Source organism: Aegilops tauschii, chromosome 2 (genome assembly GCF_002575655.3).
Source record: "Aegilops tauschii subsp. strangulata cultivar AL8/78 chromosome 2, Aet v6.0, whole genome shotgun sequence".
Classification (NCBI taxonomy): Eukaryota; Viridiplantae; Streptophyta; class Magnoliopsida; order Poales; family Poaceae; genus Aegilops; species Aegilops tauschii.
In genome coordinates this window covers 650232685-650247995 of record NC_053036.3, presented here as the reverse complement: position 1 = coordinate 650247995, position 15311 = coordinate 650232685, and the positions used below count along the sequence as shown (strand labels likewise).

General features: G+C 43.7%; 1 long non-coding RNA gene across 1 annotated transcript; it reads left to right on the top strand.

Moving 5' to 3' along the window:
• Window positions 1-320: 320 nt before the first annotated feature.
• LOC141042158 (uncharacterized) lies at window positions 321-1861 on the top strand. The gene is made up of 3 exons (XR_012203979.1): window positions 321-388; window positions 899-1005; window positions 1350-1861. It is a non-coding gene; the product is annotated as an uncharacterized lncRNA (long non-coding RNA).
• Window positions 1862-15311: the final 13450 nt, after the last annotated feature.

Here is a 15311-nt window from a genome sequence, read left to right as displayed (position 1 = left end):
ATGTACATGAAGTATGTATAAATTGGAGGCTAGTCTAAAAACAGTTTCTTATATAAAACAAGGGCGTAGCTAGGTCTCAGTCAAAGTCTCAGTGAAGTGATATATCTTGGTAAGAAAGGAAAAGGAAAATCTAAAAACTGAACTTTGCACGAATCTTAATGTATGGTCTCACGTATATAGCATCGACTGAGACATGACCAAGTTTTAGTCGACCGAGACTTAGCAAGACTAATAAAACGATTATCTCGCCTTCTCTAATGCTTTTATTTATTTTACTTACAGTATTTCTACTTTCCTTGTTTGCTTACAAGCTGTTTTTTCTTTTTGACTCTGATGAATCCCCCATGCCATTTTCAAGGACCCGTTCAGGAGGGGTGACAACCTCCTTGTAAGTCCTTGCTACTTTTTATCTTCCATGCTTCTTTCGAACTTTTTATGCACCAAAGATGCTGGATGCCATAAAGTAGGAAAAGTAAGATGCAGATGGGTCTTTGAAAAAAATCACATGAAAACATTGTTTCTGGGCACCGCTAAATTTAAAAAATAAAAAACTTAATTTTGTGGCTTAAATTTAAAAATGAAAACTGAATTTTGTAGCTGTTTGATGTGCTTGGACATATGTGTGATCTGGTGGACAAAATAACCAGGTGTTTGCGCCCTGCTATGTAAACACCCTAAAATTCCACTAGTTGACCTACTTGGCTCATAATTAATTGCTTATGAGACTGTCTCTTTAGAGAAACAACTTGGCCTTTCAGACAACTGTTTGACTAACACAAATCTTAAATACTTGAACTGAGAAAAAAAAGCTTCAGCTAAATCAGAGGCCAAGTTTCTACTGTATTTGGCGCAAAGTCGTTGGTTTGTTGATCTTTTCCTATTTATTACTCCCTTGTAGGTTATGTGCGACTGCTACACACCATAAGGTGTTCCAATCCCCACCAACAAGAGGCACAATGCTGCCAAGATCTTCAACACCCCGAAGGTTGCAGCTGAGGAGACATGGTATGAATACCTCCGTCGATATTTCAAGTTTTTTGTTGTTGCGGTGTTTCATATAAAAGTTGTAATAGTGCTCTTGTGTCTTAACACACATACACACTGAGAACATAATAAGTTGTACAATATAGATTAGTACCACACCGCACTCACTTTGCATCAGATGGAAATGAGTTAGGAAGATAAGAGTAAAATTGATGTCCCTGGAATTACAGATTTATTTAGCAAATACAGACAGAAACGGTACGAAAAATGGGTTGAAGGACCACAAAATTTGGCGGTTTCCACATTTGTATCCTTATCTGCTTACGGTTAGAGCATTGATTAGGCTTATCTCTGAACCCAAACAGGTATGGAATTGAGCAGGAGTACACTCTCCTCCAGAAGGATGTGAACTGGCCCCTTGGCTGGCCCATTGGTGGCTACCCTGGTCCTCAGGAAAGAAAACTCTCAGCATGCTCTCCAGCTTTCCATGTGTTAAACTTACATAAAAACTGAACATTGCATTTCACCAAGTGAAATGCTACATTTCTACTCCTAACCCATTCTCTATTTCTTAGTGTTTTTGTTATGCAGGTTGGAAGAAAAGAAGAAGATCCAGAGAAGATCTTAGTAATAAGATAGTTTTTAGGAAAATAGATATTTAGTTTTAGGTAATTTCTTGTAATTTCAGATATGGAGTGCTTGTCTTTAGTTTTTGTTTTGACTTTGTGAAACTTGCTACCTATGGATGAAACTGTGTAATATTGACGAAACTATGTATATGTATAGATATTTAGTTTTTGTTCATGACTATTGGTCATATATATATATATATATATATATATATATTTATATATATATATATATATCTGTTTGTGTGTGTGTGCGTGTGTGTGTGTGCGTGTGTGTGTGTGATTTTCTATGAAAATGAATTGATATAAGAAAAAACAGAATTAAATGGGGCAATATAAGCTCTTTGCCATCTGCTGGCAGACGACAAAGAGCCATGACCTTTGCCGTCGGCTGGCGGACGACAAAGGCCTTTGCATCTTTGCCGTCCGCCAGCAGACGACAAAGTGCCCTTTGCCGTCGCTCGTTCAGCCGGACGTTTTGCCATCTGCTGGCTGACGGCAAAGCCCTTTGCCGTTCGGGATCTGTGCCATGGCGGACGGCAAAGAAGCTGATTCCAGTAGTGTACGACACATCCGCGTTCAGCACACGTTCAGCTCATAGTTGAATGAATATGTATTTGACATTAAGAAAGCAATAGCAATAAATTGAACGATCAAATGCTAAGCTAACGGATGGGCCTTGTCCATCACATCATTCTCCTATATGTGATCCCGTTATCAAATGACAACTCATGTGCATGATTAGGAAACGTGGTATTTGTTTATGTATCCACACTAGGGACATGGTATTTGTTTATGTATCCACACATGTATTTAAGTTTCCGGTCAATACAATTCTAGCATGATTAATAAATCTTTATCATGATTTAGGAAATATAATAATAACCATTTTATTATTGCCTCTAGGGCATATTTCCGTCAAGAATAGCAAGGAGTGGGCCAAGAGGCGTATGAACTCATGATGGACAAAAGGCAGGTCCATTGAACGAAAATCAATGGAACAAGTCGGCCCATTTATGTGGCACGGAGACCATACTTTAGCCTTAACATATTTTTCTATTTTTATTTCAAGAGTTTGGCATGGATGATCAGACTGGTGCCAAGCCTGTATCCAAGCTAACATAGGGGCTAATGTCGGGAGATTATCCACGGCTAAGACTTGGCTAGCAACCCAAGAAACAACTCGCCAGGCCCAGAGGGCCCAGGACTGGGTCATCCAGGAAGCTGCTTGGGCCGGGTCTTGGTGGGCCAGAGAGCCTGAAGGGAACCCGACTAGAGAAGATAGGACCCGGCTTCCCAGAGTCCACACACAAGGTCGGAACTTTCCTGACTTGGAAGGCACGGGGGACCTAGAAGAGTTAGAGTAGGACTTCGATCGCGGGTAGAACCCGGGATCTATTGTAATCCCAGGAACCCGGCTATTATATAAAGGGGTTCCTAGGTTGTCCAAGGGGACCAGTTCTAGTCTCTCGAGACAGAGGTAGTGAAATAACACCCTTGTAATCCAGATCATCAGACACAATAAGCAAAACTAGCAGGAGTAGGCTTTTACCTTATCAGAGGGGCCGAACCTGGGTAAACTCGTATCTCTCGTTCCCAATTAACCCATCCAAGGCTTCATGAAAAAATAAAAAAAATCCACACAAAAAATCGTCGATATTCTTGTCCTACGAACACTCAGTTGATCATGATTACCTTAAGCTTGTGACCGGCCCGTAGGTTCAGTAAATCATAGACATGAACTAAACCCTTCGTTCAAGACGTCCATATTGATCCCTATGATTACACGAACAACATTCGAGTGAACCTTTGGTTATCATGTGATGTTCCCTTTGCTTGGCAATAATTTACTAAACTCGAGACGATCGGTGTCCTCCCGAGTCATGCACATGCTTACTCTACCGTCATCATCGTTACCGGTTTTCTTCTTCTTTCTTGATGAAGTTTTCCGGTATCCATGTGACTAACTGGGTGAGGACACCGCAAGATCAAACACATCACAAAGCACCTCTTCCCATGGCAAGAAAAATCAATCTAGTTGGCCTAACTAAACCAAAGATTCGGAGAAACATACGAGGCTATAACAATCATGCATGTAAGAGATCAAAAAAGACTCAAATAATATTCATGGATAGATTTGATCATAAACTCGCAATTCATCGGATCCCAACAAACACACCGCAAAAAGTTATTAAATCAAATAGATCTCCAAGAATATCGAGGAGAACATTGTATTGGGAATCAAAAAGAGAGAAGCCATCTAGCTACTGCCTAAGGACCCGTAGGTCTCCGGTGAACTACTCACGCATCTTCGGAGGAGCACCAATGAGGACGGTGAACCCCTCTGTGATCGTGTTCCCCTCTGGCAAGGTGCCGGAATAGGGCTCTAGATTGGATCTCGTGGTTCTGGAACTTGTGGCTGCTGGAATTGTGTTTTGTCGACTCCCCTAGGGTTTCTGGAATATTTGGGGTATTTATGGAGCTGAGAGGCGATGCAACGGAGCTTCGTGGGCCCCATGATCTAGCAGGGCTTGCCTGGGCTCTCTGGTGTATCATGGTCCCCACGGGCCTTCCCTCGTACACTTCCTTGGCTCCCTGGGGATATACTTACCGTTGTTGTGCTGCATCATCCTCTCCTCTCCGGAGAAATACCAACGCAGATACAAGAAATCACACCGGTGACCTGTAAGTGCATCTAGTGCCACCCCTAGTTGGTTTTGGAGTATTGACGACAAACTTGGTTCAGGGACTAATGTGTTTGTGAGAATTGCAGGATAACACAGGTAGTAGTCCCACATTGATTCGGTTTACCTACCAGAGATGACCCCTAAAAATGTGTGAAGACATTGAAGACAATGGTGGTCTGTGGAGATATTCACAATGAAGATTATGACTTGAGAAGACATTCACGTGAAGACTATGGAGTGCGAAGACATAGTTGTTTCGTAGTTTCCTTTTCTTCTTTGTTGAGTCATAGGAACCACCGTACTGTTAAGTGGGGTCCAAGTGACACTACAAAAAAAATACACTTCCGTGATGATACGTGTTTGTCACAGTAGGTCGCGTTTTTTGTCATGCATGTACATCCATGACAAATTTATGACAGAATGAAGATAGTCATACCTGTGCTGTCGTAGAAGTGTTCCATGACATTACCAAAATTATCATCACGGAAGTGTCCACTTCCATGACGATAAATCGCGCGTCACAGAAGTGCTTTCATCAAGGGTGACCGACACGTGGCATCCACCGTAACGTAACGCCGTTAAGCTATCGGGTTGGATTTTGGATCCAATAACCCGTTAACAGCCCTGACCAATGGGAAATTTCCACGTGTAAAATTCTGATTGGCCGAAGGGAACACCTGTCAGCTCGTCAGTGGGCCAGATGTCGCCCGTCCATTGGAGGAGACATGCCTATGATACGTCGACACGTGGCTGGGCCCAACAGAGGCCCATATAGGTTAAAAAGGCCGGCCCAGTCAAAGGCCCGTAGTACTTAATCAGGTACTAGTGGGCCAGCCCAACAACGGCCTGCTTAATAAAGGCCCATTTACGGCCCGAAGCCAGATCTGGCCCGTTAATTGTTCGCCCAATATTTGGGCCCATTTACGGCCCGAAGCCAGATCTGGCCCGTTAATTGTTCGCCCAATATTTGGGCCCATTTGCGGCCCGAAGCCAGATCTGGCCCGTTAATTGTTTGCCGAATATTTGGGCCCAACTACAGCCCAGTGACTTTCGGCCTGTTAGAGGCCTGATGTAGACATGGGCCCATTTCAGCCCGGTGTGACTTTCGGCCTGGGAATGGCCCGTGCTGCCCATGGGCCATATATGGTCTGACGGGACATTGGGCCCACTAACGGCCCGTGCTAAAGGTGGCAATAGTTAAGCCCAAAGTGACTTTGGGCCTGTTAAAGGCCTGTCGCGTAATTCGGCCCGTTGATGCCTGTACTAAGCTTTCGGCCTCTTAAAGGCCCATGATATCAGTGGGCCAACTAAGGCCCGAGATATGTTTCGTCCTGGTAACGGCCCATGAGCTAACTGGGCCCAAAAAGGCCCGGTCTACTTTTCGGCCTGCTGAAGGCATGTCGACGACTAGTGAAAATTGAGGCCCAACATGCATTTTGGCCTGCTAAAGGCACGTGGTTTCATCTCGGCCGTAACAGGCCAGTATAATATTCAGCCTGTTAAGGGCCCAACGCTACCTGGGCCAAACTAAGCGCTGGGTTGACAATAGGCCCAACTAAAATATAGGCCGGTGTAAGTTTGGGCCTGGCGCAATGTGTGAAGGCCCCAATCATTCGGGCCCAAGAAAGATGCAGGCCGGCCCAATTGTGGCCCGCTAAAAACCTGGCCCGTTAGAGTCGAATGTTTCGGCCCGGTCGACTACATCTGATTTTTTTCAGATAGCGAATGATGGCAGTAACTAGTAGGAATTAAGAACAAACCTACTCTATACAATAAAGAAATTATGGCATAGTAACTAAGAATAAACCTACACTATACAATAAAGGATTTAAGGTATATTACATCCACTGGGCATCGAAGTTCGCCACCAGTGATCATAAAGCGCAACGTAGAAGCAGATTACAAAAACTGGGCACCATTGCAGCGTAACAAAATAATACTGAACCGAGACCACTTCCAAGACAGTTCAAGAAAGGTTAGCCTTGCAGGGGAACTGCTGCGCAAGCTACTGAGTAAGGCTGTGAGACCGGCCTAGCATGTCGGTCATAGCTTCTAGGTGTAGCTGTTTAGCGATGAGGTTCTCATTGGTGTTCTCCGCAATCTTTCTTAGGGATAGGACTTCAAGTCGAAGTTGAGTTGCAGAATGCCTTTCTGCTAGAACTTGGGACTGAAGAAGTCGAACTGATTCAGACAACAAATTCTGTGAGCTTGTCTGACTGTTAGTCTCAAGTAACTTGAACACTGCATCAAGACAAGACTTTGGGGTTGTCTCGCTATCTTCAAGATGTTTTGCCTTCTTTGCTGCAATATATTCTGGGTTTGTCTCACAGCCTTCAGCAGACTTGTGCATGCCATCAGGCATATCACCCTGAAACAAAGCAGAGAGATGACAGGTTTTGCACGTGTATAAACAAAGATGATAACTGTGTTGTCAATTCCATCCAATTTCAAATTAGAAAATAAAGAGTAAGTTCAAAATATCAATAGCATAATTTGGCATTGTTCATAATGCGGGGAGCTTCACCAGACTACTGGATTACCATGTCAACATAACAAGCATAGATGAAGGGCAAAGAAAATCATTGTATCTATTTTGGATAATGTGCATGGCATGTTGTTCATATCATCAGCCACATCAGTAAGATAAAACAGGAGATGACAAGGTGCAAACATGGGCTGCTTCACCACACACTGGATTATAGATCCACAAAAACAAGCATACATATAGGGAGTATTAAGTAATGTGCATGGTATGAATAAGGAATTTGGTTTTACAAGTAAAACTTAGAACTTACGGTTCTTGCGAACATGCATTTTGGTAGAAACAACAAACTAAACAGCAGTAAACGATAGGGAGTATGAGCAAATTAAATAGCAGTTGAGGATAAAGGCTTTAGAAGGACTGACTTACATTAACAGTTAACACCGGCTTTATAATGCCCTTCTCCATGTCAAGGGAAGGATAACTCAAGAATTTCAGCACAGAATCTTCTTCATAAGCATTGCCTGTACTCTACATTTTGTAGAGAGTAATTATAGATATGATAATACTTGAAGGGATAGAGGATAATGAAGATAAGATGCAGATTGATGCTACAATCCCTGGAAGTACAAGCATTACAGGACAAAATGTACTGACAAGAGCAATGGGCTACACTTCTGCACTGGCATTGTCTGTGTATTCTACTTGTTGGTAAGATTAAATATAGATCTGATCTTTTTTAGTAAATGGTGGGTGAGGGAGATAAGATGCAGAATGCTACAAAATGAACCAATCCCTCTTCCCATAATACAAGAGTGTTTTGGACACTGGTGTACTGTACAAAACGTTCTTATATTATGGGACGGAGGGAGTAGCTGTTAATGTAAGTACAGTGATAGACCACGTTCAGTCCTTACAAGAGGACTGCAGAGCTAAACCTCTTCAAAAGCATTGGGTTGATTCTAAATTTATGTAAGAGTCCATACGGATCTTATAATGTCCACCAAATGGACGATTACGAGGCTAACATGTGCAGTGATGCTACATAATCAAACAGCTATGAAAGTAAGTATGGTCATACAGGGCAAGAGGTACTCACAAGAGCAATGCAGTGTGTAGTATAGCTGCGAGATTCTGTAGTCCCTTGAGAACGAATGTTCTTCTGCTAATAGTTTTCGTACAAGTGAGACATTAAGGCAAATGCAGAAATGTAGTTCAAATTGTGATGTGATATCATAGACAGTACCTTACGCTGCAGCCGAGACCAATGTGTAACAAGATTATTCCAGTCACCCTCGGATAAATGTAGCACTGGAGACTTTACAGAAATTTCGTTCAGAGGCTTGCCATCGAAGTGCGCTTGCCTCAGGTAGGAACGATACTTCATCAACGAGTGCTTGAAAAGCGCAACCAAGCCTTGCTCGTCATCACAATCCAGTTTGCTCCTCGCCTATTTAAAAGAATGAAATCTTGTGTCTTCTGTCAGCAGAAACATATGCAGTAATGACCATGAATAACATTAGTACATTACTTACACGTAAGTTGCGGAGGAAGACTGGAAATTGTTCTGTGTCTGCGGTATAATCTTTCCATGAAGGAAAGATGCGCACAAAGTTCCTGACAACAACATAAGCTTCGTCTTCTAAACTGGGAAGAAATGGAACAGGGGTCCTATTTGCTGCAATTGGGGCTCTCTCTGGTTCGAAAAGGGATTTGGCAACTGGATTTGGTGTACTCTTTGCTGGAATGGGAGTTTTGCGCGTACAGCTGGTGCTATGTCAACTGGCATAATCATATTGTTTGCTGCAGTTGGGGTCTGCTGAGTTGGGGCATCAGAAATGACCAGTGTAGTAGGGCTAGAGTCTGCTAGAGTTGGGGTGTTTTGTGGGTCAGGTGATATTGCAACTACACCTAATGGGCTATTTGATTTATCAGGTGCCACTACCTTTTCCAAATACTCTGCTTGTGCTCCTCCACGATCAGCAATCGCCCTCTTCCTTTTGAACGTCTGATACACAAGAACAACATTTGAATGGATAAATATGGTATGATGACAGATGGAATATGTACTAAAAATGGATAGGCAGGGCGTATTCACATACACGATGTGTAAACTAAGCTAATGGCAATTCAACAAAGTAGAAGCAATGCAAAGCATCAATTGCAAGATATGTGCGAGCAATGTAACCTTGGAAAGTTAGAGCAAGTACCTTGATGGGTGAATAAGATAGGGCATCTTCCTCTGACTCCTCCACTAGAGAGCTACATTGACTTAGGTATCCCTCTAGCTCAGAATCACTGTTAGGATCATATTCTGAGCATGAATCTGTAGGTGGAGAGCGTTTGCATTGCATTGCATCCAGACTTGATTTCGGTCCCTTGATGCCAAGTTTGACAGCCATGGCATTGTTCTGCTTTATTCTTTTCATGCGCGCAAGCTCATAATCATTATGATGCTATTCAGAATCTGAGATTCATGAAAACATAAAAAGTAGTCAGATTATCTATGGAATGCATTACGGATTCAACTCGGAGAGTGTCTCCCTATAAACCCCTGCATATGCAAAGTTCACCTCCCCAACCGTGCTGACCAGACCACACATAGAAAGGGGGAAACTCTAAGCATATTTTTTTAGCAAAAGAGGGTTTTCTTTCCGATTTCTATTAAAGAAACCACCACGGAACCAACATGATCAATTAAACCCTAAGCATGATCAATTAAATCATATTATGGCTGTGCCATAGCAGATTTGAAGCTGCAAACCGGAGGAATGATATTTAGCATCCATTGTTTTCTTCGAACTAAGAACTAAATTCTAAGAGCTGAAAAGAAAGTATAGTAACCAAGTTAAGATCTATTTTCTGGTTGAGATCAAAAAGTTGAGGAGATATGAAGTACCACCTCTCTTGCGGCGCCGTGTAGGCATCGGGGTGCGATGGCTGTTGGTGGCGTTGAAGCAGATCTGCGACGGTAGACGGGTGCATCGGGGGATAAGTCCCGTTGCGGTGGAAGAGAAGGTCGTGTGAGCGGCCCCGGCAAAGAGGACGACGACGCCGATGAAGCGAGAGGACGCGATGCAAGGCTATTGGTCCGTTGCCGTGGATGAGAAACGTCCATCTCTAGCAGTGGACGACGCGGTCTTGGTAGGCGCTCCGGCATGGTGGAGGGCGGTAGCGATGGATGTGGTGGAGGACGGCGGCGATGGATGGGGTGGCGGACGGAGGCTGGTGTGGGGATGGGGTGTTCTAGCACGGACGGTGTATGAATGGGAAAATGGAGGGAGAGGTACGGGGAACCATGTTTTTGGGACGCGCCTGTCTGAAATATGGGAAAGTTACGAACTTAGCCCCCATTTAAAATTTGGACGTCTCGTCGGTTGGGGATAGGACGGTAATCTCGCATCTCGCCAATATTTGCCCAGAGCGATTTCGGGCGAGGAGAGGGTGGTTGGCGCCCACGGTGTATGAACGGGGCTGACAGGTAGGGCGGTTGTGTCACGTCTGAGTGAAGTTACAAACCTGCCCCTATTGAAAATATTTGCCTACATCGATTTCGGCCGAGTCGAGTTTGTTTTGCCGCCCACCGTGTATGAATGGGGAATGGAGGGAGAAACAAAGGTCTTTCGGACGAGCTTGAATCAAATGTGTTTTGCCGCCCATGTTTGACGCCCACCGTGTCGGAATGGGCTCAAAGGCGGTCGTGTCACGTCTAATTGAAGTTACTAACCTACCCCTATTTAGAGCAGTGGAAATCGGGCCGATGGATTGTCCGTGTAATGGGTAGACAGTAATTTCCATCTCCCAAACACTTGGCTTCGGGCAGCCGACGTGGGAGTGGACATTTTGCCGCTTCTTTCAAATTTTGGGACAATAAGCATCCATGTTTACCCTGTCAACTAAATTCGAATCCATTTTGTATTCCTATATGAATCTTTATAAATCATTCTATGTGTTTTTATATATCTTCAAAAGGACGACAAAGATGTATTCCACTGTCATATATGAATATGGTTTACAAATGCCGATACTCAAATTCAGAAGCTAGAATCCAGTTTAAGGTGAATTCGAATATTTGGAACACTTCATGTCCAACTCAAATGTCACACGCAGCATAATGTGTACTCCCATTTAGATATGTACACAAGCGATGTATCAAGATTCAAATACCAAGTCAATCAACCAAGAATGTACAGAACTAACAGACATATAAACACTTATAGAGTATATGGATCAATAATATCAACTAACATACATAAGCCAGGCCGCTGTACTTTTTTTTGGCTACAACAACATCCTTTTTTTAGCCAGCATCTTGGCCCTTTCCGATGCGTGCCACTTATGGTCCATCTATACTACTACTATTGCTGAATGCACATTCAGCCCGATTGGCATATTTGTAGGTCTGGCATAGCAATCCAAATGAAATGTCTCCGAGTCTTATCAATTAATACAGACTTGTGCTCAAATAAAATTACAAACCAAAAAACAAAAAAACAATTATTACATGATCTCTAAAACAAATGGTTTGATTGATTACATGAACAGACAACACAAAGGTTATTCAACGATGGAAAGAACATTTCACCTATGATTTACCAAGTAGGAATTTAATTTCCTTTTTTCCTTCAGGACCTTAACAATCAGGTCAGTCTCAGCTTGCTTCGTTTTGAAATCCACCAAATATTTAATGGTTGTCTTGAGTACTGCTTGTGATTGTGCTGTTTGCTTCCTCAACATGTCAACTTCATCTCTAAGTGCAGAAGCAGAATCTCTTTCTACCACTAGTTTAGCCTCTAGAGCATCAGCAGTTGGCAATTCATAATGCACGATTGGGCCGGTGCCACTACTGTGGGATGATGCAACGTCCATGGGGACCTCGCTCTTTGATCTTGGGCTAACCTGTTTTGCCATTAAAGTTCTGATTGGATTCAGAAAAGTTGAAGTTAGCAAAACATCTCAACTGGAAGTTATAACAGCAAACCAGTTAAACAAACAAAGAATTAAAGAGATTCAGTTGGATGCTGAAAAGTAGTTATTAACATCATTGTAACCCGCTGTTGCAGCAGCAAAGCAGTTAAACAAACAAGTAGATATTTAAGTTAAGGCAAACAGGTAATTCTTAACAGCAAGTATCAAACACATAGATAGGTGCAGTCTACAATATGATTAACAGGCTGTGGCATTATGTAATCAGTAGCAAACTAAATTAAGCCAAGCAACGTAATTGAACAATTTTGCAATAAGTGGCTAACTAAAATTCTGAGAAGCAGGTAACTGAACTTACGCTAGTTCTTTGTACAGGCACACTGCAACTTCTTTTTCACTTACAAGGTTGTACGAAGGAGTCCATGGCATCAATTGCTTGGATACGAAGTCCCAATACTTCTTTCTTCCCACACTGCATGGGTAAGTCGAATGGTTAATCTGGTAAGATGGTGCGTCCTTGATATGTTATATGAGGACGTGTAGTCAGACTAGTTGTAGCCACACACATCACACTGGATTTTACTGTATATTTCATGCGATTACTTTTGGCATATCGAGATCTAAGCAATCTACAATAGGATGAAAAGACTGGCATCCTTCACATTATTGGCAAACTCAGTTCATAGAAACAAGCAATTCAACCATTATGTGGGTAAATCAAAAGCGCCACTGGAATATTTTTCACTATCCAATCATACACGCAAAAAGGGGCGACGCCACCATAGGGGCTGGTATGGGCGGCCACCTCAGGTGGCTGGAACGTGTGCACCTAGTTTGAGTCGTCCAGGTTGGCCCACACTAGTTTTGTTCGTCCCAACGCACGAGCAGGCAATGTAAAAAATGAAGAAAAATGTTTCAATTTGGATGGGCCAATAACATAAGTGCAAGGCAGGCCCTATAGCAGGATCGCGGCCCAAACGAGTGCCTACCATATCGATCGGCAGAAGAAAATCCCAATTCATTCGCTCCAGCCTCTAGTCTGGTTCGCTCCTAACCTAGCCGCCGCTGGACAAACCGACACAGCACTTCCTCGCGCCCTCGTTGGAGGGCGGTCGCCGGGCTTCAAGCGGACGGAAGGACAAGAAGATGAAGATCCAACCCTGGGTGTAGCCTGCGTGGGAGGCAGCGGCGGCTGCACGGGCATGGCATCGAGCTTGCGTAAACGGACAATCGCAGCTTGCAAGAGTAGCATGCGCAACGAGCAGGTACATCACATCCCTTATTATATCTAATTCAACTCTTCAATTTCTGGCCAATAGTTAAACCTGACGGTGTTGTAAAACTGCTTGTATGTAGGGAATCACTAGTAGAAAAGGGGGCTTTGGTCCAGGCCGGTTCAGCCCATTAGTCCCGGTTCAGTCTAGAACCGGGACCCATGGGGGCATTGGTCCCGGTTCGTGAGCCCAGGGGGCCGGCCGGGCCACGTGGGCCATTGGTCCCGGTTCGTCTGGACTATTGGTCCCGGTTGGTGGGACGAACCGGGACCAATGGGCCTGGCTCCTGGCCCACCAACATTGGTCCCAGTTGGTGGCTTGAAGCGGGACAACAGGCTGCCCTTTAGTCCCGGTTCGTGCCACGAACTGGGACCATTGAGGTGCCTATATATACCCCTCGCCCGCGAGCAGAGCACTCCACTGCTCTGTTTTTCTCTGGACGGGGAGGGGAGGGCTTTGTGGTGCTCTAGCTCACCTCCTATGCACATGTGGTGTTCGATGAACTGCCCGAGCCACACTAGTTAAGCTTTCTCCTCTCGAAGCACGACCTCCGAACTCTATTTTTCCCGAGATTTGCCTAGGTTTATATTAACGGCCCGTCACGCCCCGTCCCCGTCTTCACTGTCGTCGATCGCCCGCGCCGATCTCGTCGCCGGCACCACCGTGGTGAGCCTCTTGTTCTTATCTTCTTTCTGAAAGAAAAAAAATTCTTGCTTTAGAGATATATACTTGTCTAATTTTCTTACTATTTTATTGCTTGTTATTATATAGTGCGATGGTTTTGGTATCCGCCCCCGTCGGCCCTCGTCCTGTCTATGATTCGGATGTGGTATATATTATCTTTATAACTATTGCTTCATTTATTGTTTATGAAAATTATGCCGACCAACGTGACATAGATTTTATTTATCTAGGAGGTATGTGAACCGGAAATTCCAACCGACCCTATTGTCGAGAGGTTAAATTTAGTTGAAGAAGAAAACAATTTCTTGAAGGAAAAAATAAAAAAATTGAGGAGGAGAAGATGATATTGGAGTTGCATGTTGCGGATGTCGTCGATGATCACAAGATCAAGATGGATGCAATGCGCTTCAATATTAGAAAGATTAGAAAATATTCCATTCATACCGAGGCTTGGTATCATTATGCCGTTGGATCAATTGTTACCTTGGTTGCGATTATGATCGCATTTGTTTTCGCATTGAAATGTTTTACATAGTTTCAATGTATGGTTTAATTAATTTAGATGCTCTGGAGAGCTTTATGTTGTTAGATGAGAACTATGTATGTACTTTGGTTTTAATGTGATGATGAACTTCTATTAATTTGGTCACTTAATTATCTATTCATGATGTTCTGTAATGGTTTTTGACACACTTAATTATATATAATGCACGCAGATGAACCGGCAATGGATGTACGGTGACAGACACACCTCCGAGTACATTAAGGGCGTGCATGATTTTCTCGAAGTGGCTGAGGCAAACAAGCAGAATGGTTTTATGTGTTGCCCATGCCCTATATGTGGGAATACGAAGTCTTACTCTGACCAGAAAATCCTTCACACCCACCTGCTTTACAAGGGTTTCATGCCACACTATAATGTTTGGATGAGGCATGGAGAAATAGGGGTTATGATGGAAGACGGCGAAGAAGAAGAGTACGATGACAACTATGTGCCCCCTGAATACGGTGATGCTACTGGACATCAAGAGGAACCAGACGATGTGCACGATGATGCTGCAACGGGTGAAGCTGCTGAAGATCAAGATGAACCAGACGATGTGCCCGATGATGATGATCTCTGCCGGGTCATTGTCGATGCAAGGACGCAATGCGAAAGTCAAAAGGAGAAGCTGAAGTTCGATCGCATGTTAGAGGATCAAAAAAAAGGGTTGTACCCCAATTGCGAAGATGGCAACACAAAGCTCGGTACCGTACTGGAATTGCTGCAGTGGAAGGCAGAGAATGCTGTGGCTGACAAAGGATTTGAGAAGCTACTGGAAATATTGAAGAAGAAGCTTCCAAAGGATAACGAATTGCCCGACAGTACATACGCAGCAAAGAAGGTCGTATGCCCTCTAGGATTGGAGGTGCAGAAGATACATGCATGCCCTAATGACTGCATCCTCTACCGCGGTGCGTACAAGGATCTGAACGCATGCCCGGTATGCGGTGCATTACGGTATAAGATCAGATGAGATGACCCTGGTGATGTTGACGGCGAGCGCCCCAGGAAGAGGGTTCCTGCTAAGGTGATGTGGTATGCTCCTATAATACCATGGTTGAAACGTCTGTTCAGAAACGGAGAGCATGCCAAGTTGATGCG